Source organism: Lissotriton helveticus, chromosome 5_1 (genome assembly GCF_964261635.1).
Source record: "Lissotriton helveticus chromosome 5_1, aLisHel1.1, whole genome shotgun sequence".
Classification (NCBI taxonomy): domain Eukaryota; kingdom Metazoa; phylum Chordata; class Amphibia; order Caudata; family Salamandridae; genus Lissotriton; species Lissotriton helveticus.
In genome coordinates, this window is record NC_136065.1 from 1,294,609,905 (window position 1) to 1,294,634,094 (window position 24,190).

Consider the following 24,190-nt stretch of genomic DNA (forward strand, 5'->3'; position numbering starts at 1 on the left):
CGCAACGGCGGCGCAAACAATGCGCCCTATTTACAACATGACGCATCTAGGAGATGCGTCACGTTGTAAAGCCCTGCGCCAGCAGGAGGCGTTCCGGCGCAGGGTGGGCGTTCCGGGGCAGGTGCGCCTCGCAAAAGTGGCTGAGTCACTTTCAGGACAATACTGCGTCAAAAGCCTGCGCCTGCTTGAAGCAGGCGTAGGTCTTGATGCAGCATTGTGGAGATGGGGCACCCCCGAGCCTTGCTGGAGCTGCGTCGCGCTTGCGACGCAGCTCCAGCAACGCACCACCTTTTCGGCACAGATGCGTCACGCATCTGTGCCATTTTTGCCCCATGTGTGCCGCATTGCCCTGTTCCCATCATGCACTGGGACAGGAACAGACTAATTTGCATATAGCCAAGTTCTGAGCTGGGATGGTGCAGTGAGCTAAAAAACGGTGATGGATCAAGCCCTGATCTTTGGACTGGGTAAGAGTGGTCTGCTCAATTCAGGCACTCTGTTCATCACCACCCCCTTTTCTGAATCATTTTGTCCACCATAAGCGTGGAAGGGTATACTCAGATGTGAGTGCCTTGCTCATTGCACCATCAGGATTCAAGCAAGCCGGGCCGACGACGCCTGAAATGGCAGAAACTGGTCCCCGGAAGCTTGTTTCCTTCCCAGTATAAGAATTGGCTTGGTAGTTTGGTTTGCCCTGTTCCCATCATGCACTGGGACAGGAACAGACTAATTTGCATATAGCCAAGTTCTGAGCTGGGATGGTGCAGTGAGCTAAAAAACGGTGATGGATCAAGCCCTGATCTTTGGACTGGGTAAGAGTGGTCTGCTCAATTCAGGCACTCTGTTCAGCACCACCCCCTTTTCTGAATCATTTTGTCCACCATAAGCGTGGAAGGGTATACTCAGATGTGAGTCCCTTGCTCATTGCACCATCAGGATTCAAGCAAGCCGGGCCGACGACGCCTGAAATGGCAGAAACCGGTCCCCGGAAGCTTGTTTCCTTCCCAGTATAAGAATTGGCTTGGTAGTTTAGTTTGCCCTGTTCCCATCATGCACTGGGACAGGAACAGACTAATTTGCATATAGCCAAGTTCTGAGCTGGGATGGTGCAGTGAGCTAAAGAACGGTGATGGATCAAGCCCTGATCTTTGGACTGGGTAAGAGTGGTCTGCTCAATTCAGGCACCCTGTTCATCACCACCCCCTTTTCTGAATCATTTTGTCCACCATAAGCGTGGAAGGTTATACTCAGATGTGAGTCCCTTGCTCATTGCACCATCAGGATTCAAGCAAGCCGGGCCGACGACGCCTGAAATGGCAGAAACCGGTCCCTGGAAGCTTGTTTCCTTCCCAGTATAAGAATTGGCTTGGTAGTTTGGTTTGCCCTGTTCCCATCATGCACTGGGACAGGAACAGACCAATTTGCATATAGCCAAGTTCTGAGCTGGGATGGTGCAGTGAGCTAAAAAACGGTGATGGATCAAGCCCTGATCTTTGGACTGGGTGAGAGTGGTCTGCTCAATTCAGGCACTCTGTTCATCACCACCCCCTTTTCTGAATCATTTTGTCCACCATAAGCGTGGAAGGGTATACTCAGATGTGAGTCCCTTGCTCATTGCACCATCAGGATTCAAGCAAGCCGGGCCGACGACGCCTGAAATTGCAGAAACCGGTCCCCGGAAGCTTGTTTCCTTCCCAGTATAAGAATTGGCTTGGTAGTTTGGTTTGCCCTGTTCCCATCATGCACTGGGACAGGAACAGACTAATTTGCATATATCCAAGTTCTGAGCTGGGATGGTGCAGTGAGCTAAAAAACGGTGATGGATCAAGCCCTGATCTTTGGACTGGGTAAGAGTGGTCTGCTCAATTCAGGCACTCTGTTCATCACCACCCCCTTTTCTGAATCATTTTGTCCACCATAAGCGTGGAAGGGTATACTCAGATGTGAGTCCCTTGCTCATTGCACCATCAGGATTCAAGCAAGCCGGGCCGACGACGCCTGAAATGGCAGAAACCGGTCCCCGGAAGCTTGTTTCCTTCCCAGTATAAGAATTGGCTTGGTAGTTTGGTTTGCCCTGTTCCTATCATGCACTGGGACAGGAACAGACTAATTTGCATATAGCCAAGTTCTGAGCTGGGATGGTGCAGTGAGCTAAAAAACGGTGATGGATCAAGCCCTGATCTTTGGACTGGGTAAGAGTGGTCTGCTCAATTCAGACACTCTGTTCATCACCACCCCCTTTTCTGAATCATTTTGTCCACCATAAGCGTGGAAGGGTATACTCAGATGTGAGTCCCTTGCTCATTGCACCGTCAGGATTCAAGCAAGCCGGGCCGACGACGCCTGAAATGGCAGAAACCGGTCCCCAGAAGCTTGTTTCCTTCCCAGTATAAGAATTGGCTTGGTAGTTTGGTTTGCCCTGTTCCCATCATGCACTGGGACAGGAACAGACTAATTTGCATATAGCCAAGTTCTGAGCTGGGATGGTGCAGGGAGCTAAAAAACGGTGATGGATCAAGCCCTGATCTTTGGACTGGGTAAGAGTGGTCTGCTCAATTCAGGCACTCTGTTCATCACCACCCCCTTTTCTGAATCATTTTGTCCACCATAAGCGTGGAAGGGTATACTCAGATGTGAGTCCCTTGCTCATTGCACCATCAGGATTCAAGCAAGCCGGGCCGACGACGCCTGAAATGGCAGAAACCGGTCCCCGGAAGCTTGTTTGCTTCCCAGTATAAGAATTGGCTTGGTAGTTTGGTTTGCCCTGTTCCCATCATGCACTGGGACAGGAACAGACTAATTTGCATATAGCCAAGTTCTGAGCTGGGATGGTGCAGTGAGCTAAAAAACGGTGATGGATCAAGCCCTGATCTTTGGACTGGGTAAGAGTGGTCTGCTCAATTCAGGCACTCTGTTCATCACCACCCCCTTTTCTGAATCATTTTGTCCACCATAAGCGTGGAAGGGTATACTCAGATGTGAGTCCCTTGCTCATTGCACCATCAGGATTCAAGCAAGCCGGGCCGACAACGCCTGAAATGGCAGAAACCGGTCCCCGGAAGCTTGTTTCCTTCCCAGTATAAGAATTGGCTTGGTAGTTTGGTTTGCCCTGTTCCCATCATGCACTGGGACAGAAACAGACTAATTTGCATATAGCCAAGTTCTGAGCTGGGATGGTGCAGTGAGCTAAACAACGGTGATGGATCAAGCCCTGATCTTTGGACTGGGTAAGAGTGGTCTGCTCAATTCAGGCACTCTGGTCATCACTACCCCCTTTTCTGAAGCATTGTAAATGCGGCGCACCATGGGTGGCGGAGCAGCGGCGCAGGATGACTGGCGCATCCCTGGGGATGCGCCAGTCATCATAAATCTGCCCCTGTGTGTTTATTAAGTGTATGCTTGCGAAGCGCGTTTTATGGATTGACCAGAGAGCTAAGAAATCTGCAGCACCCTCGTGTGGCAGAAGGCATGAACTTTTATTTAGCCACAATGTATTGTCTCTCCCTGCTTGGCCCTAAACCCCCTATATAAATGGAATATGATAGTGAGGACGGACACCTGCAAATTAGCAAATATTTTATGGATTTGCATCTACATTTAAAATCCTTATCTGTCTTGAGCATGATGCTGTTTTGCTTATCCAAGGAATTGCTGAATACAGTGCTATACAGAAGCTACTTGATGTAACTCTATCATTGTGTAAGGTGTTTCTGTGCAAACTGCAATATTGTTGAATCAGTAGAGGCCTCAATGAAGAAGAAATATGACTCTTAGCATTTTTCTTTCTATCACAAACCTGGTCCAAGGGCACGTTTGCGCATTATGACAGAAGCAGTCTATACTATGCAGAATGCGGCACACATGGATAGAACAAAAAACGAGGACTACCGACTGGCATTCCATAGTATTCATTTTTAGTGAAGCCTTAGCCTTGTAAATCTGCAGCAGCATCAAAAAGCAATGGGTGTTGCGGTGGAACGTCCTCAACACACCCATTAAACATCCCTTTGCTGCAGAGGACTGCAGCAGAAAGGGGCATATTTGCAAGGTGCCGTTAAGCCCTGCAAAGTGGTTTAGCTCCACCTTGTAAATATGGAACATGGTGCTGGGCGGCTGAGCATGCCGTAGCCACACCCCGCTCCTTCTTCGGATGCCAGATCTCGACAATTGACGTTAGATGCGGATGCCAGCAGCGGCTGGGAACAGCTGAGCATCACGAAAGCGTGCGAGCATGAACGCCCAAGTGGAGCTGGGAGAGCAGAGCGAGAGCCGGTGTGCTTTTTTCTTGCCGTTGGGTTCAGCTGTTGGAAAATCAAGTGTAGTGTGCCTTCACTGTTATTGTGGGTTCTCGCCTCATTATCATTATATTGGCTCGAGATTGGATTAGTAATTTAGTGCAGCCCATGTTTTTTGGAGCCTTCGTATTTTTTGCTCGTGCCCCCTGGAGTTGCAGGGAGTGACTGCCTGTGGGGGAACCAGACTTGCCTCAGGACTACGACTCAAGACTACTGCTTTCAGGCTATCAGGCAAGGAGAGGAGAGGAGATTTGAAGATGTACAGCTTTTTTTTTTCATCCTCTAAGCCATTGGGACCACCAGTTTCTCTCCAAGAGGGAGTAAGTGCATGTGTTTCTCTTACCCGCTGCCGTATGGGGGCTCCCTATACTACTTGGTTGAGGGTCGCTGGGGGGGGGTCCCATGCATTAATTTTGGCCACCTTGCTACAGGGTCTGTGCGATAACTTCATTATGCGAAATATTACTAAAGACACTGTAGCAGCCCACTCTGACTCCCCAAGCCTGGGTTAAATGGTGAAAAAATGATTTGGCCAGTGCTGCAGCTCTTAGGAAAGATCTGGGCTAGATCACTGAAAACGTTGAGAAGGCAGGCTCCGAGTTTGGCAAACAAGACCACCTTGGATGTGCTTCTGTGGAACTGGATTCCAGCATCAGCCCCTTCTCCATTGCCTCTTCTTGGGCAGGTATCTCCACTTGATCAGATCGGGCCAAGCTAAAGACAGAAACGCTGGTCAAATCAGTTGAGAAACCAAGGACCTTAAAAAGTATCCTTTGTTTTTCAAAGCCAAACCTGATTATCATCTGTGGAGGGGCCAGGAAAGTGTTCCCTCTAGTCGAAAAACCTATGGACCTTAGTAAAGATCGCAGCCCTAGGGTTGGCATTCACTCTCCTTTTCAATCCCCTCCTCTGCTTCTGCCTTCTTCTGGGGGGAGTGCATCTGATCTATCTGCTCCCGGCGACGCTGGCTTGACCATCTCAGATGAGTCTATATCCTCTGACCCATTGGCTTCGCAGTCTGAAGTTAGGCCAGAATTGACCCAGGACAATTCTTCCCAGGATAACAAACCCTTCTCTATTCAAGGGCATGCTAAAAGCCTCCTTAACTTGTTTTGGATGAGATTCGAGATCTGAAAGCCTCCCAATTTGCCGAAATCGCAGCAATTCATGCCCCCCTAACTAAAATTGAAGAAAACATGGCTCATGTCCCAGCACGTTTTCTTGAGGCTAGAATTTCGCAATTGGAGAACCAAGTTTCATGTATGAATAATAAAGTTGCCGCCTTCCAGAGGCAAAAAACAGCATTGGAGCTCAAACTGGAGGAATTGGCGAATCACTCTATAGTCTATATGCTCCAATCTCCGCATTCTTGGTATTCCGGAGGGTCTCTAGGGCCAGCAGACTCTACAATGGGTTGACTCATTTATTTTATTATATATCCTCCCGGAGTTTAATGGTGATCTGACTCATGCTAGCCCATCAGGTGCCAGCAAATCTTCCTTCCAATGCTAAATTTCCACTGAGAAGCCTGGTTAATTTTGGGGATTTCAGGTTTAAGGAACAAATTCTAGCCAAGGCCATAAAGCAGCGACAGTTCTCCTCGTCAGAGGTCCCACTTTGTTGTATCTTCCCGGACATGTCGGCTTCTACAGTCAAAAGGTGGAAAGAGTTTTTTAAAATGTTACATCTGTTTAAGGAACAGGGTGCGCAGGCAATGATTGCCCAACAGAGCAAGTTAAAAGTGCTTGTCAAAGGCAGATTCCATGTGTTTTGTAATGTCCCGGAAGCTCAAGAATTACTGCAACAAATTTCTTTAGATAAGTCTTGATGGCCTGCAGATTTCAAAATGTTAATTTTATGTCAAAGTGTTAATGTAATGAGGTTACAAATGTTTCTCTTTCTTTTCAGGCATATCTTCTTAGGCAACCTCTTTTTTACTGCCTTCTGTTTTTCTCATTTTTGTTTTTTGTTTTTTTTCCTGCTTTTTTCACTATTGAAGGGAGTGTAGGTAGGCCGGTAGCACTTGGCACCAAGTCATAGAGCCAGTTAAGGGGGGGAGGGACAGCCATCACTGACAGGCTGTCAGGTGTGAGCAGGGATGGTGATCTGCTCAAGATGGCTTGGGGAGGAGGGCGGGGTCATGGGGTGGAAGAGGGAGCTTGAGGGCAAAAATAAATCAATTTTTTAAATCCAGTATCATCGATTTATTATTAATAGACTCATATTTTGTTAGGCTTAAGATGGGGCTATTGACTGATGTCCTAGTTTTCCAAAACATTTTTGTCTATGTTGCTAGGCTGTTCGTATATTATCTTGCCTTCTGCTAATGGGTAAAAAGGAAATTTTGAAAGTGATTTCTTTCAATGTTAATGGCCTAAATAATAATAAGAAAATGCGAGCCATTGAGGGATGGATTAAGACAGAAAATCCAGTGGCCTTTTTAATGCAAGAGACTCATATACCAGTGGGGAAACTAGTAGATTTCCCAATTTTAGGTCCTGGGCAGCTTATAGGGGCTTCTCCTCCTCTTCGGCGTCTCATGGGGTACGGCGATCTTCCTTAGAAAAAACTTCAGGCTGAGGTAGTTCATTTTGTAAGCGATCAGAGCGGAAGGTGGTGCTGGGCCACCTGTAATCTAGGGAACAGGCTTTTAACTTTTGCCAGCATATATGCCCCAGTAGAGGATAATCCTATGCCATACAAAGAGTTTTTTCAATCGCTAATTCAAATACCTGGTGAATTGATCATAGAGGGAGATTTACATTTTTTTATGAACCCTAAAATAGACTCCTCAGTTAGATCTAAAAAAAAATCTAAAACCCAAAACTTTAAAAGTTTTACAAATCTATGGCAAGTCTTTGGACATATCTGATCCTTGGAGGGCAGTATTTCCAACTAAGATCGCCTATACTTGTTTTTCAGGTAGATTACGCACTTCTTCACGCATTGATTTTTTCCTCATTTCCAGGAGACTAGTTTGGAGCCAGCCGACTAGTTTTTAGCCGGCAGAGAATCCTTCAAAATGGATTTTCGGATCATTCGATGGTCATCCTGGAGTTAGAGTTGGGTAAATATAATATGACTTCCATAGCTATTAGAAGAGTGCTGGGTGCTCTTTATTAACATCGAGATGAAAGAGTTTCTTGAGCGAAATCATGGCTCAGCACCTCCGCACGTGGTCTGGGACTCGCTTAAAGCTTATGTACAGGGACTAGCCATCGGAAAAGATGCCGATAATTCAAGGAAAGTTAAGGAAGGAAAGCAAATTTTAGAGCAGAAAGTGCAAAGGTCTTTTGATACATTTCTCAGTAGCCCCTCTGCTTTTAACCAACGGCAACTTGATCAGGCTTAATGGGATCTTAGCAAAAAATATAATGTTAAAAGTGAATCCTTTTATAAGCACCATAGGCAAAAGGTCTATGAAGAGAGAAATTATACCGGGAGGTTTCTCGTGTGGCAGGCCAGGGAGCAGACAGTAACCAATCAGATGAGTGCACTGAGATATCCTATAACCGGTATCCGTTCTGATGACCCGGGAGTTATAAGGGATATAATGTCACAACATTATAGGAATTCAATGTGGCCAACAGCAGCCCATTGACAGGTCATCTTTGAGAGAGTTTCTTCAGAGATATGAATTGCCTGTACTTTCAGATGCCAAAAAAATTAGTATGGCGAGTCCTTTCACAAAAGAAGAACTGGGAATGTTAATAAAAATCTCCCGGATGGCAAAGCCTGTGGCCCGGAAGGCCTCCAGGGCGAATTTTTAAAAACCTTTTTGAGCACCATTTCGGATTATCTTTTGCTGATTGCTAACCCAATTTAAGAGGGTGGTTTAATATCATTTTCATTTAATAAAGGGAATATAGTCAGCTTCTTGAAAAAAGGAAAGGATAGTGAAGACCCCAAATCTTATCGCCCCATCATGCTTTTATATTCTGACTATAAAATAATTAATAAACTGTTAGCTAATCGATATAATGGAATTACCTTGCACCTGATCTAGCCTGACCAAAATGTTTTTATCGCTGGGAGGCAACTCAGGACCAATACACATTGTCTCACTGAAGCACCTGACTATTTTGAGACTCAGAAGATACCAGCTCTGGTCCTCTTATTAGACGCCGAGAAGGCATTTGACCTAGTTGTTTTGGAGACCTTATTTTTTATTCTCTCAAATTTTTATTTATTTTATGTAGTTTGTAGAGCGCGCAGCTACCCCCGAAGGGGTGTCCCGGCGCTAAAATCCTGAGCCTCCCAGGTGGAATAGGTAGAGAAGAGCAAGAAGAGCAGGAGAGCGATTCAGAGTCTGGAAAAGAGCCAGGTTTTGAGTTTGGCTCGGAAGAGGGATTCGGAAGAACAGAATCTCAGCTCAATTGGTAGGGAGTTCCACAGCTTGGCAGCAATGACACTGAACCCTCTGCCACCCATTCTAGATAATTTAAAACGGGGCGAGATCAGGAGGCGGAGGTCATTGGATCTCAAGGATCTAGTGGAGCGGGATATCGAGACACGTTTCTTCAGATAGTTAGGTCCGCAGTCGTTAACGGCTCGATAGGTGAGGGTGAGGACTTTGAACTGAATGCGGCTGGCCACTGGAAGCCAGTGGAGTTTCCTCCGATAGGCAGAGACAGATTGGCGGAAGGGGATGTTGCCAATCAGTCTGGCTGCAGCATTCTGGATAATTTGCAGCCGGTCTACCAAGTACTGGGGGGCACCTGCATAGAGGCTGTTTGCATAGTCCAGGTGGGACGTGATGAGGGCTTGGCAAACAGTGCGGCGGGAATCCAGGGGGAGATAGGGGAGGATTTTTCTGATCATGCGCAACTTCAGGAAACAGGCAGAGGTAACTTTAGTAACCTGAGTTTTACATGACAGGGAGTCGTCAAACTGGAAACCCAGATTCCGAGCCGAGTGAACGGGGGATGGGGCAGGATCAAGCGCCGTGGGCCACCACCAAGAGGAGGGGATGGAGGCTCTCTGATTGAAAAACAGTACCTCCGTTTTGTCTGCATTCAGTCTGAGGTGATTGGCGGTCATCCAGATACTGATGTTGGTGAGACATTGGCGGAAGTTGGTGAATGCGGAGTCAGAGTGGTCCCTGAAAGAAAACACCAACTGAGTGTCGTCAGCGTAAGAGACCACCCTGACTCCGTAGGACTCCACAACGTCGGCCAGTGGGGCAAGATAAACATTAAAAAACAGGGGGCTGAGGGCAGAACCCTGTGGCACCCCGCATGACAGAGGTTTGTTTTCTGACTTGAAGGGTCGCAACAGTACCCTCTGACTTCTTGTCGAGAGGAAGGACTCGATCCAGTTGAAGGCAGTGCCACCAATGCCTATCTGTTTAAGTCGGTCAAGGAGGATAGAGTGGGAGACCGTATCGAAAGCTGCGGACAGGTCGAGGAGGACCAACATGGCCTCCTCGCCCCTGTCCACACACTCCCGAATAGTTTCAGAAACCTCCAACAAAGCCGTCTCAGTGCTGAATCCGGCTCTAAATCCGGATTGAGATCCATGCAGCAGGGAGTGGGTTTCTAGATATTCCGTAAGTTGCAGCTGCACGGCTTTTTCCAGGACTTTAGCGGGTTTAGGGAGAAGGGAAATGGGGCGATAATTAGAAAAAACAGAGGGATCTGCGTCCGCTTTTTTTTGAATGGGAATCACCAAGGCCTCCTTCCAGGTGGTAGGGAAGAAGCCGTGGTGTAGGGAGGCATTCCAAATGGAGAGGAAGGAGCAGGCTAGAGAAGGCGCCAGTTCTCCCATAAGTTTCGCGGGGACAGGATCGGAGGGGGCGCCGGATTTACAAAGGATAAGTAATCTGATAGCCTCCTCCTGGTTGAGCTTACTAAAAGAAAGAAAGGACGGAAGCTCTGGAGGACAAATGGAGGGAGACATGGGGGCTGGCCCTTTCGGGAAGGAGGCACAGAGTTTATTGATCTTTTCAAGAAAAAAGTCTGCGAGTCCTTCGCAAAGAGCCTGACTCACGGTGTTCTGAGGAGCCCTGGCCGGAGGATTAATGAAATCTTTAACAATGCTAAAGAGGGTTTTTGATGAGTTATTGGCCTTGGTAATTTGAAAGGCAAAGTGGTCTTTCATCGCGATTTTTTTTTGTTTACGGAATTTTTTCAGGGCAGATCTGTATACAAGTTTGGCTTCGAGATCGTAGTTTAATCTCCACTTACGTTCAAGAGCTTTACATCTGCTTTTCTCCTCCCGGAGAGGGGTAGTGAACCAGGGGGCAGAGGGTCGAGATCTAGTGCAGATGATGATTTTCTGGGGGGCGATGGAATCAATCGCATTGATGAGGGCAGCATTCAGCCTAAGGACATTTTCATCTATGTCAGAGGATAGGTGCTCTGTCTCAAATTGGAATACCGGGTCCAGGGTAGCACATGTAACCTTATGCCACTTTCTTCCCAACTCCTTCCTGGGGGCCAGAGGGGCAGTTTTACGTCCGATGGCAAGAGAGAAGGAGATGAGGTAATGGTCCGTCCAGGTAAGGGGGAGGGGGGGGAGGACAGTGATATTTGAGAAATTGGCGAATATAAGGTCAAGGGTGTGACCAGCCATATGAGTGGGACCAACAACTAATTGTTTAAGATTCAGACTATCCATAGTTTCCAGCAGATTATTAGCCTTCGCGCAGAGCGAGTTGTCTATGTGGAGGTTAAAATCGCCCAGGACAATGAAGTATTGGTGTTTGAGAGATAAATCAGCCAGTTGGTGAAAGAGGGCAGTGAGAGAGAGGGAAGTGGCGGTAGGGGGATTGTAAACTAGTGTGCCAGCCAGGATAACTGCCGAGGAGTGGGAAACGGAAAAGTACATGGCTTCAATAATACCAATATTAGTGAGCATACCTCCCAAAATAACGGGGCTGATTCAGAAATTGTACTTGAATGCAGAAGCCAACATTATTATCAATGCCTCGGAGATTGGCCAAGTCATTGTTAAACGGGGGACTAGACAAGGCTGCCTACTGTCTCTAGTGTTATTCGCTTTTTTTACTGAGCCATTGGCGATAGCCATTTGGAATAGTTCGGAAATCTGTCCTTCACTGCCAACTATGGGAAAATTAAATTATACGCCGACAATATCATGCTCATTATAAAGCCTGAGAAGGAGGCGGAAGCAAAAGCTTTTGAGATTTTTGAGCAATTTGAGTCACTTGGTGGATATAAAAACAATTTTTTAAAAACAAATAATACAGTGTAGCTGTGAGCCTACGGATTTACATCTCGATATTCTTCCTTGTCCGAAAAGATATCTGGGTGTTTATTTTACGGTTCGGATTTCTAAATTATATGATTACATTTTGCCCCACTTCTGTGAAAGGTCCAGGATGTATTGTTTCGATGGAATTCTCTTCCATTAACCTTTTTAGGCAGGGTTGCATTGATTAAAATGTCTGTTCTTTCACTATTTAATTCCCTACTTTCTGCGATTCCCTGTAAATTAGAGTCTTTCTTCTGGGGCAAGTTCCCTCTGATTGCACTTAGCACTTTATATGAGGAGCTGGAAAATGGTGGATTACCTCTCCCTAATTTTATGGATTGATATTTAGCATATTTTGCACAATAAATGTCAAGGTTTTAGCCGGAATTACAAACGGGTTATTTTGTTAATTACTTTATGAACTTATTTTGCAAAGAGAATCAGATTCACTGCCCACTAACAATCGTAAAATCTCCTAAACTAGTACGGTATAAGTGTATGCAGTGGTTTTTCTATAAACATCAGGCTTTTTATAGAAGATATTTAATCCCCGTAATTAACTCCTCAACTCCATTATCCGGCCTCATCTCACTATCTGGGATTAGAGATTCGTCTGTAATTACACAAAAATGGCCTAAGGCTAGCTTTGGGAAAATCTCCGATTTCTTAACCACTTGGCTGCTAAGGCACATGATGCACTTCCATTGACTTTCCATTGAAATCAATGGAAACTCCATGACGAGTTACCCTTGTCATTAGCACTGAAGGGGTTAAGGAATGATAGATGGCTAAATAAAGCTGATATGTCTTATTTAATTCCAAATGATTTCCTTCTCCTTGGGCCATATAAATTTTTTTGTACATTTCTGAGTGAACTTTATTTTGGTTCAGCTTATCGAACGGAAATGCTTAGTATATGAATTACTAGATGATACTACATTTAAGAAACCCGGGGAATGGAAAAAACGTTTAGCCTCTATCAAGGGTATGGATCTTGAGGAGAACGCTATAACTAAATGGGAAAACATGAGGAGATGGAAATCACAGCAAGTATGTGATCAGCAGTTAATTATCTCAACTTTAGTACCTTAAGGGGCGCTAATTGACAAAGGATGTTATTTTTTAGCAAATGGCTACTATCCACCCAATCTAGGCAGTGCCTTCGTTGCCTTAACCATCCTTCAGCCAATTGGACAGATATCATATTACAAGGGCCCCTGATCCAGAGGGTCTGGAATGAAATTTTTTACTATTTGGAAGCCGAATGCTTAATTACAATAGATTTTAATATTCGGCTGATAGTGTTTGGCTATGACCCAGATCTTCTTCTTTTAGAAAAGGTGATCAAATTATTATATTTTGCAATGGCAGTTGGTAGATCACTTTTGCTTCAGAGATGGCGATCGGATCTTATATCAACTTAAAATGAATGGGTCCGGAAAAAGAAGCAGGTTAAAAAAAGCGAACGAGCATATGCACTGCGAATTGGATGCTTAAGAAGTTTGAGAGGATTTGGGCAGCCTATTTTGATTAAGATCTCAAAATTTAGTCTATATCTCAGGAGGTATTTTCAGCATGTTCAAATCCTATTTATAGTAATATTAGCACTTTAATTTACTATACGACACTTCATATTTTATTGTTATATAGCTGTATAAATCCATATAGGATGAAATATGCTTCTGGCCATACTTGCTGATTTCTCTGTATATGTATATGTTAAAGGTACCTAAGGTTAAATCAATGGTTTAGTTTGTGGTGTTATTGGCAGTGGATGCTGTTCCAAAATATTACGCATTTCATTTTTCTAATACTACCTTAAATGCATATATTGTCTCTCTTTTATTGATTTTGGGCCATATGTATGAAGCCAAATTGTGATTGCAAATACTGAAATTCACAGAATTTTAGCGTTTGCGATCGCAATTTAGGCAATGTGCAATGTAGCACACAAAAACCCACTCACAAAATAAGGAATCGCAAAATTTGCAATTCCCTATTTCGCGAATGTATTTAAGGAATCCCGAATTGCGATTCCTTAAATGCAATGTAGGAAGCACACAAGTTGTGCGATTTTGACTTAAGGAATCGCAACTTACCACCAACTTCAGGTTGGTGGTAATTTGCGATTTGTCTGAAAAATTCACTTTTTTGCATTTTTCAAAGTGCCATGTGGCACACATACATGCCCTTAGGACATGCATGTGCGCCACATGTGCACACATGCTTATTTCAGGGGTGGCACAGGGTGTCCTATTGACACCCTTGCAACCTTGAAATTGCATTCTCAATTTGTGATTCTCTAATTGGAAATTGCAAATTGAGAATGTCTTCCCATTTATTCCTATCGGCCTTGTAGCCCATTGGAATGAATGGGAAGGTATTCCTTATTTGTGCATCTCAATTTGCTATTTGAAAATAATAAATATGTAGGATTCGCAAAATATTTAGCAAATCCTACATACATTGCATTTTGCGATAAAAATCGCAATTTGATAATCGCAAAACGCGTTTTTCATACATATGGCCCTTACTGTTTTCCGGCCTATTGGTGTTATTTAGCAATCTTGCATCATTCGACACTTTAATGAATTTTATGGATGTATGTATGGATAAAATTTTCTTATTATATGGATTTCAATAATAAAAAATAAAAATAAATAAATAAAAATAAAAAGGTGCAGTGCCAAAAAAAGTAACGCTCCTGTAGTGCTGAGGGCTTGCAAATATGCCCCTGTGTCTCCCAACAGGGACTGGAATCTAGGACTGCTCTCTGGTCTGGCACCTACCCCTTCCTGCCACAGAGAACTGATAAACTGAAACTGATCTTCACCATCCCCAGAAGGAGGATTCTGCATTGGTTCAATGCTGATAATTTGTATTATTGGTGCTGCGTTGAGACCACCAGGCAACAGGTACCATGACTTAAAAACAAGAAAAAGAATGTATTGCTTAAATATGTACCTGTTTAACTGTGAGCTGTAATTTATGTTCAGTTCACAGATGTTTGTTCTACCTTTTTGGATAGGTGCCGAAATCAGAGCTATGCAAGGTGCTTGGGATCAGAGACTTTGGGTTTTGAGAAGGGACATACAGTGACAAGATGGTGACATTTTTGGTATCGGCCACGTAAAAGCTTAAATGAGAGATTCCAATGGAATACTGGTGAAAGCAAGCTAATCTTGAAAAGCTTTTGAAAGTATCCATAAAGTTGCAAGAGCCGTGACAACTCAGGGCCTGATTTGAAGGAAGCAGTGACAGAGAGTACACAAATAAGCATTGGCATAGCCAACAGGTCTCGTCTTTGTAACCTTATTACTGTTTAAGTTATCCAGCGCAATATCCTTGGTGCAACAACATCAACTGTTGCATGGCTAAACACTTAAAAGGTCCCAAATGTGAGACCCTTCTACACTTTAAAATCCCGGTGCATGTGGGCGCCTTCACTCCATCACTCAAAGTAGCCACTTAAGCAGGGCGGGCACCCGTGCTAATTTCTGGGGAAACTGGGAGTGATTAGTTACCATCAAACTTTGACCCGACCCAGGAAAGAAGGGGCAGACAATGGAGAAAGAGGGTTGAAGGTAAGAAAGTCAAGCGCTGAAAGACAAGGGCGACCCCGCATCCGTGAAAGTTAAAGCGACGCGCAGCATTTACCTTATGGGAGCGAGCAGCGGTGGGCGAGATAATTGCAAACAGATGGCACCGCTGTTCACTCCTGCAAGGTAAATGCCATACATGCACGAGGGCTCATTGGAAATAGTGCAGAACATGCACGAGTTTCCACAATAGCCCGGAGTGATTCCAAGAGGTCACTCCAAGGCAGCGCTTGCACGCTGTGTAGGCAAGACCTAAAACGAAGGATCCAGCAGCTTAGTGACCTGTTTTTTTTTAGGTAAATGCAAGCAGGGGTACCGCTGGCGGAGACACTCCAACTCTCCCTTTGGGTCTAGCAGGGTCCAGCTCTAAAACAACCAAAGATGGTGTCAGATCCTTCACATTGCTTGGCAAAGTTAGTCCCTTCAAAAGCCATAACACGCTTCATAAAGGACTGTTACAAAAGATGAGTGCAGGAGTCTCTAAAACCTATGGGATAAAAGATGGAGTGTTAGTGAGACAAGATATGTGAGCACTGACAATGTACCCTCCCCTGCCATCCCGTTCTTTTATATATGATACATTTCCAGTGTATTAGGTTATGGAAACTGCACCATCCTACATAAGCACTGGTAACATTTCTGTAAAATGCCACCATCCTTCTTCAAATTAGCTCTTCCTCTGGCGGTGCCACTTTGATGAAGATACCTCTGCCACCGTAGAGGCAATTTCAGAATATGCCAGGGTTCTTTCTCCCAACCAGTTCAGCGAGCAATCTTGATTTGCCACACTGGAGGGTGGAAATGCCATTAGCAAAGCATTAGACGAGCCCTTTGAAATCTGTTAGCAGAAAAAACATTTTTTTCAATACTCTTTGATAACGCAACACACTTTTAAAATTGAGAAATATTGTATGTGGCCAATGTGATTCAAATTGTAACAATACACTGTAGTGATGTGAATGATGATGATTCAGTGCTACTGTTAGGGAATACCTTGCGGAAGCTACTGAACCCAAAGTCAGCACCGATACTTAGCATCAACAAAATAAAATGTAAAATCATGTCCTGGGCTCCACAAATGTTGCAAGCTGTAAGACAAATTACGCAGGTGATTCACCTAGAGAAAATGAATCAGTTTCAGTACCTAGGAATCACTAATGTACCACGTCCCGATTCGACCGTACACATTTCGAGAGCTACAAAGAGAACCTATTCCACAGTAAATTGCTTACTGCGATTTGCACAGATACATGGTGATTACTTGCTTAAGTATGTGGAAAGCATGGTCAGGCCACAACTGGCAACATAATGACATATGAGAAATATCGGCCTCAGCGGTTAATCCTGCTCAGCACACACAGCACAAAAGAAATACTGGCTAAAAAGCCTTAGCACATCACCTCATAACTTCATCAGGGCCCTTGGAGGTAGATTGCGGTTTGGGACCACTATCACTAAGAGTCAGGAAGAGCGTGCCGATCTAGGTAGAGATAATCCTCTAACAAGACTTCATAGGCCATTCAACCTCATTCAGTACAGAGGAGCAATAAAATTAACTCTTTTTTAGGTCGAGCGACCTATCTCAATGCGCATGCGCATTGAGCGGGAGCGAGATATATAGGGGCTTATCGAGAGTTTACCTAACTGGCGATTCCACTGGCGATTTGTTGCAGTGCATGTGCTTTTTAGGTCATTGCGCAAGCGCAAGCCCTAAAAAGCGCGTGCACAATGCCACCAGCCGCCTGCCTGCCTCGCATTACCACATCAAAGGCGGCACGTCTCAGGCCCCTGCTGCTTCACACCCTCATGCCGCTCTCCCCGCTCAGCCCCCTCCCTTGCCCGCCGTGTCACATTTCTCCTCCCCCCTCCCCACAGCAATGCCCTCCGTCTTGTTTTACCCGTTTCTTCTTTTCTCTATCTGTCCCGCGTCCCTTTCTCTCTTTGCCTCGCAGCGTCTTTTTTTTTGCTTCTGATGCCCGTTAAAAATTCCACCTCTCCTTGCAAATGTTTTCCCTTTACACCGCATCAGCGTGTCTCAACTCTCCCATTGTCACGTTTTCTGCATTTCTTTTTCTCTCGTTTGCCTCCTCCCCCATTTCCAGTCTCCGCTTATCTCTTGTCTCCTCCATCTATCTACCCTCTCCCTTCCTCCTCTTCCCTATCTTCCTCCCCGCTCCTTCCTCCACCTGTCTAAACTCTTTCTTCCATAGCCGCCTAGTTTCCAGTTCGCTTGTGTGACATTTCAGTGTTTGAAATGTGCTTATATGTGAAATGTCATTGCCGCATTTTCCGTTTTGTGTGCCACTGTGAGTTAGTTTATCGCAAGTCCAGCTTTGCCTTTGTTGCAGATTTCAGAGTAACCTGTGCAACCTAGAAACAGTGACATGATTAGGAATGTAGCTGGGTACATTTTGTTGTTTCCGGTGTAAACGGTATAACATGTTGGGTGTTGCATGCGTCCCAGGCTAACTTATGAAAATATAAGAAAATAGACAAGGACCAGGCTGACTACAGTGCCATTTTACTAGGGCACAGCTGTCTCTATCAAGCACTGGTGTCAGCAGTTGCTGACTTCTACCATACGTAGCCACAGTAAAGAACAAGCATTGGCACAGCCAATAGGTCTCGCCTTTGGGACCTTGTAAGTATTTCATTATGCAGCACAATATTCTTGGTGCAACATCAACTGTTGCATGGCTAAACACTTATAATGGCTCAAAGGCGAGACCTATTGGCTATGCCAATGCTCGTTATTTATTTCCTCCTCGCCTCTTCTTGTACCCTTTTCCTCGATCTTCATCAGTATTAAGTTATCTTATATGCATTTTAAATGTGCCTTTTATCATCTTCTTTCCTTAATCGAAAGCCAAGTGGTTTAATGCAAATAAAAAACAAACTTTGTGATTCGTGAATGTTTTTAAATATTTATTTTCTTTGTAAGCATAACTTTGTTTCCAATTTTTAAAAGAAGAGGTTTTTGTAAGCCATTTTAATTAAAGGTATGTTATCTTTGTAGTTGAAAATGAATACATATGAATCACTTCACGTCTGCCATTAAAGGGTCCTTTTAGAGTGGTATGCTGCCTTCTTTGAAGCTGTGCAATTCCAGAATCTTTTTAACCAATCATTTTTTACTAGAAGTCACATATTCTGTGTTGATGACCTTTTGTGGAGGATTATTCTTTCAGTTACATGTTTTGTGCCAAGATCTTAACGCTAGTCGCCAGCATCTATTGTGTGCTCTGTCACGCAGCCACATCACATGTTGATGATCTCTTTTGCTGAAATGACTTAGGAACCACATTTTGTCTTTACCTGCCAGACATGTTAGTGTACCGGGGAGCTAGACCAGCCTCCTCAGTGGTGATCTCTCATGGAGCTGGTTAGGGGCCTTCTAGTTTATTTCATTTTGAAGAAGCACACGGTACTCAAAATCTTGGCACAATAGCAGCTTTATTAACTAACAGAAAGGTGCCACAATGACAACAGTGCAAGAGCCAAACCAAACAGAGGAAGTATCTCAGAGAACCAAGGCTTCCCTTTAAATTCAAATTACAAATACTCTATAAGACATCGGTGGCGCTCTCCTGAGACTCCTCCTGCTGAGGTTCCCTTATCTGTGACCTTATCAGGTGTGATGCAGTATGCAGTTCCACATATCTGTTTACTTGCAAAAACAAAAAGCAAACCACTCAGAAATTAATTAACAGAACTCTGGCTTGTTGTGTGTAGTGGAGCACCAGGGCTTGCTTTCTGAATGCCTGCCTCCTACCGTTCTTCAGTTGCCAGGCCAGGGCACCATCAGAATGCAAATGGAGTTCATAACTATATATCCACTTCTTGCCAAACGTGAAACACTACATATATTTGCACCATGGTGTTGCAATGGTCCTCATTGCATTAATGAGACCAAGAAGCCAACAACTCAAGCAGGATCCTTCCTACTTCCTGCCAGTTCAATGTCTTCATTTTACTGGGATCATTTCTTCAAACCAGAAGATTGGTCTCCCCAAGTAAAACAAATGATGGAAAGCATATGCGCACATTTGGGTCGTATATTCTTGCCATCTCCTGCCACTGATCCAAACGACCTCTAAATGAAAATGGTTTCTCTCTTTGTAGGCATATTGTCCTAATCCCATTGGAATATGGTTGTTATGCTCTAGAGCAGTGGTTCTTAACCTGTGGTCCAGGACTCCTGGAGGTCGCAATGCCTACTCAGGGGGTCCACTACTGCTTAGAAAATTTAATTATATCAACAGGTTAATAAGAGTATACAAATAAAGAAAATAAGAGTATACAAATAAAGAAGCAAAATGTCAAATTGATTTTTTTTTATGTTCTGTAAATGCCAAGGAATTTAAAATTGATTATAAAAATGAAGTCTGTATCCTTAGTTTGATTTCTGAAAGCAGTGTAAGTGCATCAAACATGATATAGTATGAATGATGAGTGACCTCAATTGAATTTAGAAAAGCATCAATATTCCAATACAAATTTAGATTTGTCTTATCTTTGTATTGTGAAATATATTAAATATTTACAGTTTTTGCTTGATGAATGCTCTGTATTCTGAGAGTAATGTTTTGCTGTTCGATTCATTGAACATGCTTAGGCTGGGGTCCCTGGTTTCCAGTAATGACTCAGTGGGGGGTTGCCGGATTCCAATGCGGGTTCCTTGGTGGTCCCGGGGTTCCAGTAAAGGTTAATTGGGGATCCAAAGAAGTCAAAAGGTTAACAGCCACAGGTCTAGATTTCATGCGGTGTATTTTAGACAGCCTAATATTTTATGCAAATTTCCAGTGGATTTTGTTGTCTGTGATCCATTTCATAAGACAATCTTAACTGAGGAAACACGAAAAAACAAATTGTATGAGTATTGAACTGTTTTCAATGAAAATCGTCATCCTGACTACCTACATAAACACCAACTTTATCCCCTGAGGCAAATGGAATGACAAAGTGTGTTACCGCAAAAGGCTGAGCGTTGTGACTCTGGTACTGTATGAAATTCTTCCACCTTTCCTCAAGTCCTTCACAACTCTTAGAAGGCGCCGACCACCATTATTTTCACCAATATTTCCACCTCCTCATTTTCTGAGTGCAGCTCTCCTTTCAATGGAAGTCATGATACACTTGTGCCTGATTCCCTTAAGGGAATTACTACAATGAAGCTAATTCATGCATCACGCAGCAGACAAAGCCTGGAAGTTTCCCTAAAATAATTGTCTCTGCCTCACTCTCACAAATCTCTTTAATGGTTTTCCGTAATTATCTCTCCACCACAGAATACCTGAATGTGATTATGCAACCTTTGCACTGCCCCACTTGCCTTTGGTCACTCGTCCCACATTTTTCTTTTCCACTTAAGCAATAGCCAACTTCATTCTCTAAACCATTATGTACATCTGCATCATCAAACTACAACCTCAATAGGCACTCTGCCATATAACTCCTATCTTAACACACATACAGCCAAGCCGTAATCACTGGTATCTGTAACTTTCAACAGCCTAAGATCAAATCTTTGATAATAAATGTAAATCTAAACAAAGAAAATCCTTTACTTGTAAAACCTTTGTCAATCATTTTGTGTTTGGAAGAGAAATGGCAGACACACTTCATTCACTTATTTTGGTTGGAGTTTAGTGGTGTAGGTAGTTGATCAAACAGCCTCACACCGTGCAATGGAGTAGTAAGAATTTCCTTTCGGTGATAAGGAAGGATTGTTGTCTTAATATGAAGATACTTCATGTAAATAGTGCCCCCTATGGGTGACTTAAGAAAATACTTGGAGGATTATTAGATGCTGGTGTATATTGTCCAGATTGACCCTGTGAGGAATTTCATTCTGCAAAAAAAAAGAAATCTACACCTACATGGACAATATTTAGCTAAATTATATTTTTGGAACAATATTTCTTTTAGAAGCTATTTCTGTATTCAAATTTCTGACATGTATCCCCATCAAGCGGTTGGGAATCTCAGAATTTAGAAGGTGTTCCTCTGCTGGGTGGGCAGAGGCTTAAGATTTGCTTCTCTGATTGTCTGGAGGACTAGCCGCCATTGTTTAAATGCCCCCGTAGTCTGATAGATGTTTCCTGTCATATTAGTGAGAGGGTAACTGTCAGACAATATGGGTGAAAAGAGATTGTATTAGCAATAGCATCGTGTAAGGTGAATGTTAGAATATCATTATGAAAAATAACGCCTACCAGAAAATTGTGTCCTAAACATAGTTAAAAAAATTTCACCAATTGGGTATAGATTTTTTCCCATGAAATCCAATGAGGCAATGTTTGTGAACTATATTTAGGACAATCTATTTCTGTCAGACGATATCTTGTCTAGAATACTCGGGTACCATAATCACTATTAGCAGAAATTAATCCAAATATTTCTGAATCACAAGGAAGTGCTCTTTCCTGTTGTCTAAACCTGAACCCTGGACTTAAGTATATAAAGAAGAAACCTTGGGAAGAACTGAACGCACCGGGTAACATAAAAAGTTTACCCAGTGCAGGAGAACCCTAGGAGGCATGTAGCATAAACATGAGCCTTTGCAAATTCAAACTATATAGTGAGTTGATTCTAGACAAGGAGATAAAACAGTCATTTGTAATGTAGGCTTATTGGGGAATTTAACACAGTCATGTGTAATCAAAGTTGGAAAAGAAAAGACAAACATGTGTTGATACATAGGAAGAATCAGTGAGCACAAATACATTGGCACACAACATCAACAGTGAACAATGAAAACAGGCTTCTTGTATTAGGTAGAGTGGCAACACACACCGACCAGATCTTTAGTGCTCCCTCTTGAGTTGTTTTTACCCACAAGCGCCTTATCAATATACATGTCTGTTTTAAAGTCCTTAAGGAACTAAACAACCAATATTTGCAGGCCGGGCTTTCATTGTCCAATCACACATTTAAGACCAGTAAGACATACGATTTCTCAATGAACAATTCAGGAGTAAAAAGGAGATCTTTGAGTTGCATCAGACACTCATTTATTCAATTGCTGAAATGTACTAATGAGCAACATCGATTGCTCCAGCAAAGTTCAAGCACTGTGAAATGTAGCTGACGGCATACCCTCCTGCCGACCTGCCCGACCTGAGAAGTGACGCTAAAACACAATAAATATATGAACAATGTCATTGTGAATTGCTTCTGTAAATGGTGATGGCTCAGAGGTGATGCACAGCATGGACCTGCTGTTGTTTGTTTGTTGATGTCTTGAAGCATCCGCTTGTATTCACGATGGATTCAATCTAACGGAAGCAAAGGAGAGCAAACACAAGTAAATAAACAGCAAGGACCTGCACATGCGAATCACCATACAGCATTTTTAACAAAAACCAAACCTAACTAGATTGCTTGCCTATTATTCTGTTCATTGAGTGGCACAGTATGGAGGCACAAGAATACGAGTATACAAGTGATGGCATCTCAAATGACATAATTGATGAAATCACTTCGGTTGAGTGCGACGGGTGTTGGTTGCAGGGCCTTGTCTGCAGCCAGGACCTGCAGCCAGCACCCCCCAATACAGCCAACACCACACTGTGGGAAGAGAAACAGATCTAAAATCTCCTCGCAGCAGGCAGGATAAATTCTGAAGCTCCCGCCAGCTTGGAGCGGACTTGCTCTTTGTTCCTGCTTGGCAGGAGATATAAAAATCCTCCCACTGAGTGAAAGCAAACACAGCTTTCCCTGCCTGTGCTGCTGCAGGTAGGGAAGCTGCTATGTCCTGGGGGTGGACACCCTGGGACATTGCCTGTGAGCTGGTCCTGAGGGATTGGGTTCCCAGGGCCATTACTGGCTCACGAAGGCAGGCCGTGTTACCCCCACCCTTAAAGGAATCGGCCACGGTAGTGTGCTGCCCGAAGCCTTTTCAGGCTTGGGGAAGAGGGCTGAGGGGCCTCTCCCATTTTATTTAAACCTTGGCGCCAAGGGTGTGCGCTCCATTGCGGTGGTTTCTATTAATTGGCTCCCTTGAGCTTTGAGTCGACGGGCTCCTGGATGCTGCCCTGCGTGCCGGTTCGGGCATCGAGGCCATTGACGGTTGTTTGGCGGCCTTCTCTTCCACCCCTAACCATTTTCTCTACTGATGAGGGAAGTTATCCCGAAACCCGAGCCATGTCTCGGGCGATACCCAAAAACCCGGGACATGTATCGGGTCTAGAGATTCATCAGTCCAACAAGTACCGACTTGCACCCACCTGGGTGATCCACTATTGAACTACAAGTACCAGAGTCCCGAGGGGCGATCCGGGGGAGGGGCTAGCGGTGTGCGCTCCATTGCGGTGGTTTCTATTAATTGGCTCCCTTGAGCTTTGAGTCGACGGGCTCCTGGATGCTGCCCTGCGTGCCGGTTCGGGCATCGAGGCCATTGACGGTTGTTTGGCGGCCTTCTCTTCCACCCCTAACCATTTTCTCTACTGATGAGGGAAGTTATCCCGAAACCCGAGCCATGTCTCAGGCGATACCCAAAAACCCGGGACATGTATCGGGTCTAGAGATTCATCAGTCCAACAAGTACCGACTTGCACCCACCTGGGTGATCCACTATTGAACTACAAGTACCAGAGTCCCGAGGGGCGATGCGGAGGAGGGGCTAGCGGTGTGCGCTCCATTGCGGTGGTTTCTATTACTTGGCGCCAAGGGTGGGCTCCCCAGTACCATTGAGGCTTGGGGAGGGGGCTCCTCTCCATACAAATTAATATAGGCCTCCAGGGGGCTGTTTAAGCCTCATTAATAAAATGTCATTCTTTTTAACCCTTTTACCTGTTAACCACATTGCTGCGGGGCTAATTCCCCCGCGGTGCGGGGGGAGGGGGGCCGCGCGTGGCGCTGATGACGAGCTCGGCTCGTCATGCAGCACGGTGGCGCTGTGCTGATGACGAGCTGAGCTCGTCATGGCCACGCCCGCTCAATGGAACGCCCAGCACAGCGGGGGAATTATCCCGGCGTGGGCGTTCCACGGAGGCATCAGCACAGCGCCACCGTGCTGCACGATGAGATGAGCTCGTCATCAGCACGTAAGAGGTTAATCCACCAGCAACTGACCTGGCA

The 24,190-nt window shown here is 44.5% G+C and overlaps 1 protein-coding gene across 1 annotated transcript in view; it reads right to left on the reverse strand.

Annotated features, from left to right (window-relative positions):
- Positions 1-18,543: 18,543 nt before the first annotated feature.
- MYBPH (myosin binding protein H) overlaps positions 18,544-24,190 on the reverse strand; it is a 141,058-nt gene continuing 135,411 nt past the window's right edge. The window contains exon 11 of the mRNA XM_078644123.1: positions 18,544-22,386. The gene's annotated coding sequence lies outside the window, so the exon portion shown is untranslated. The remainder of the gene's footprint in view (positions 22,387-24,190) is intronic.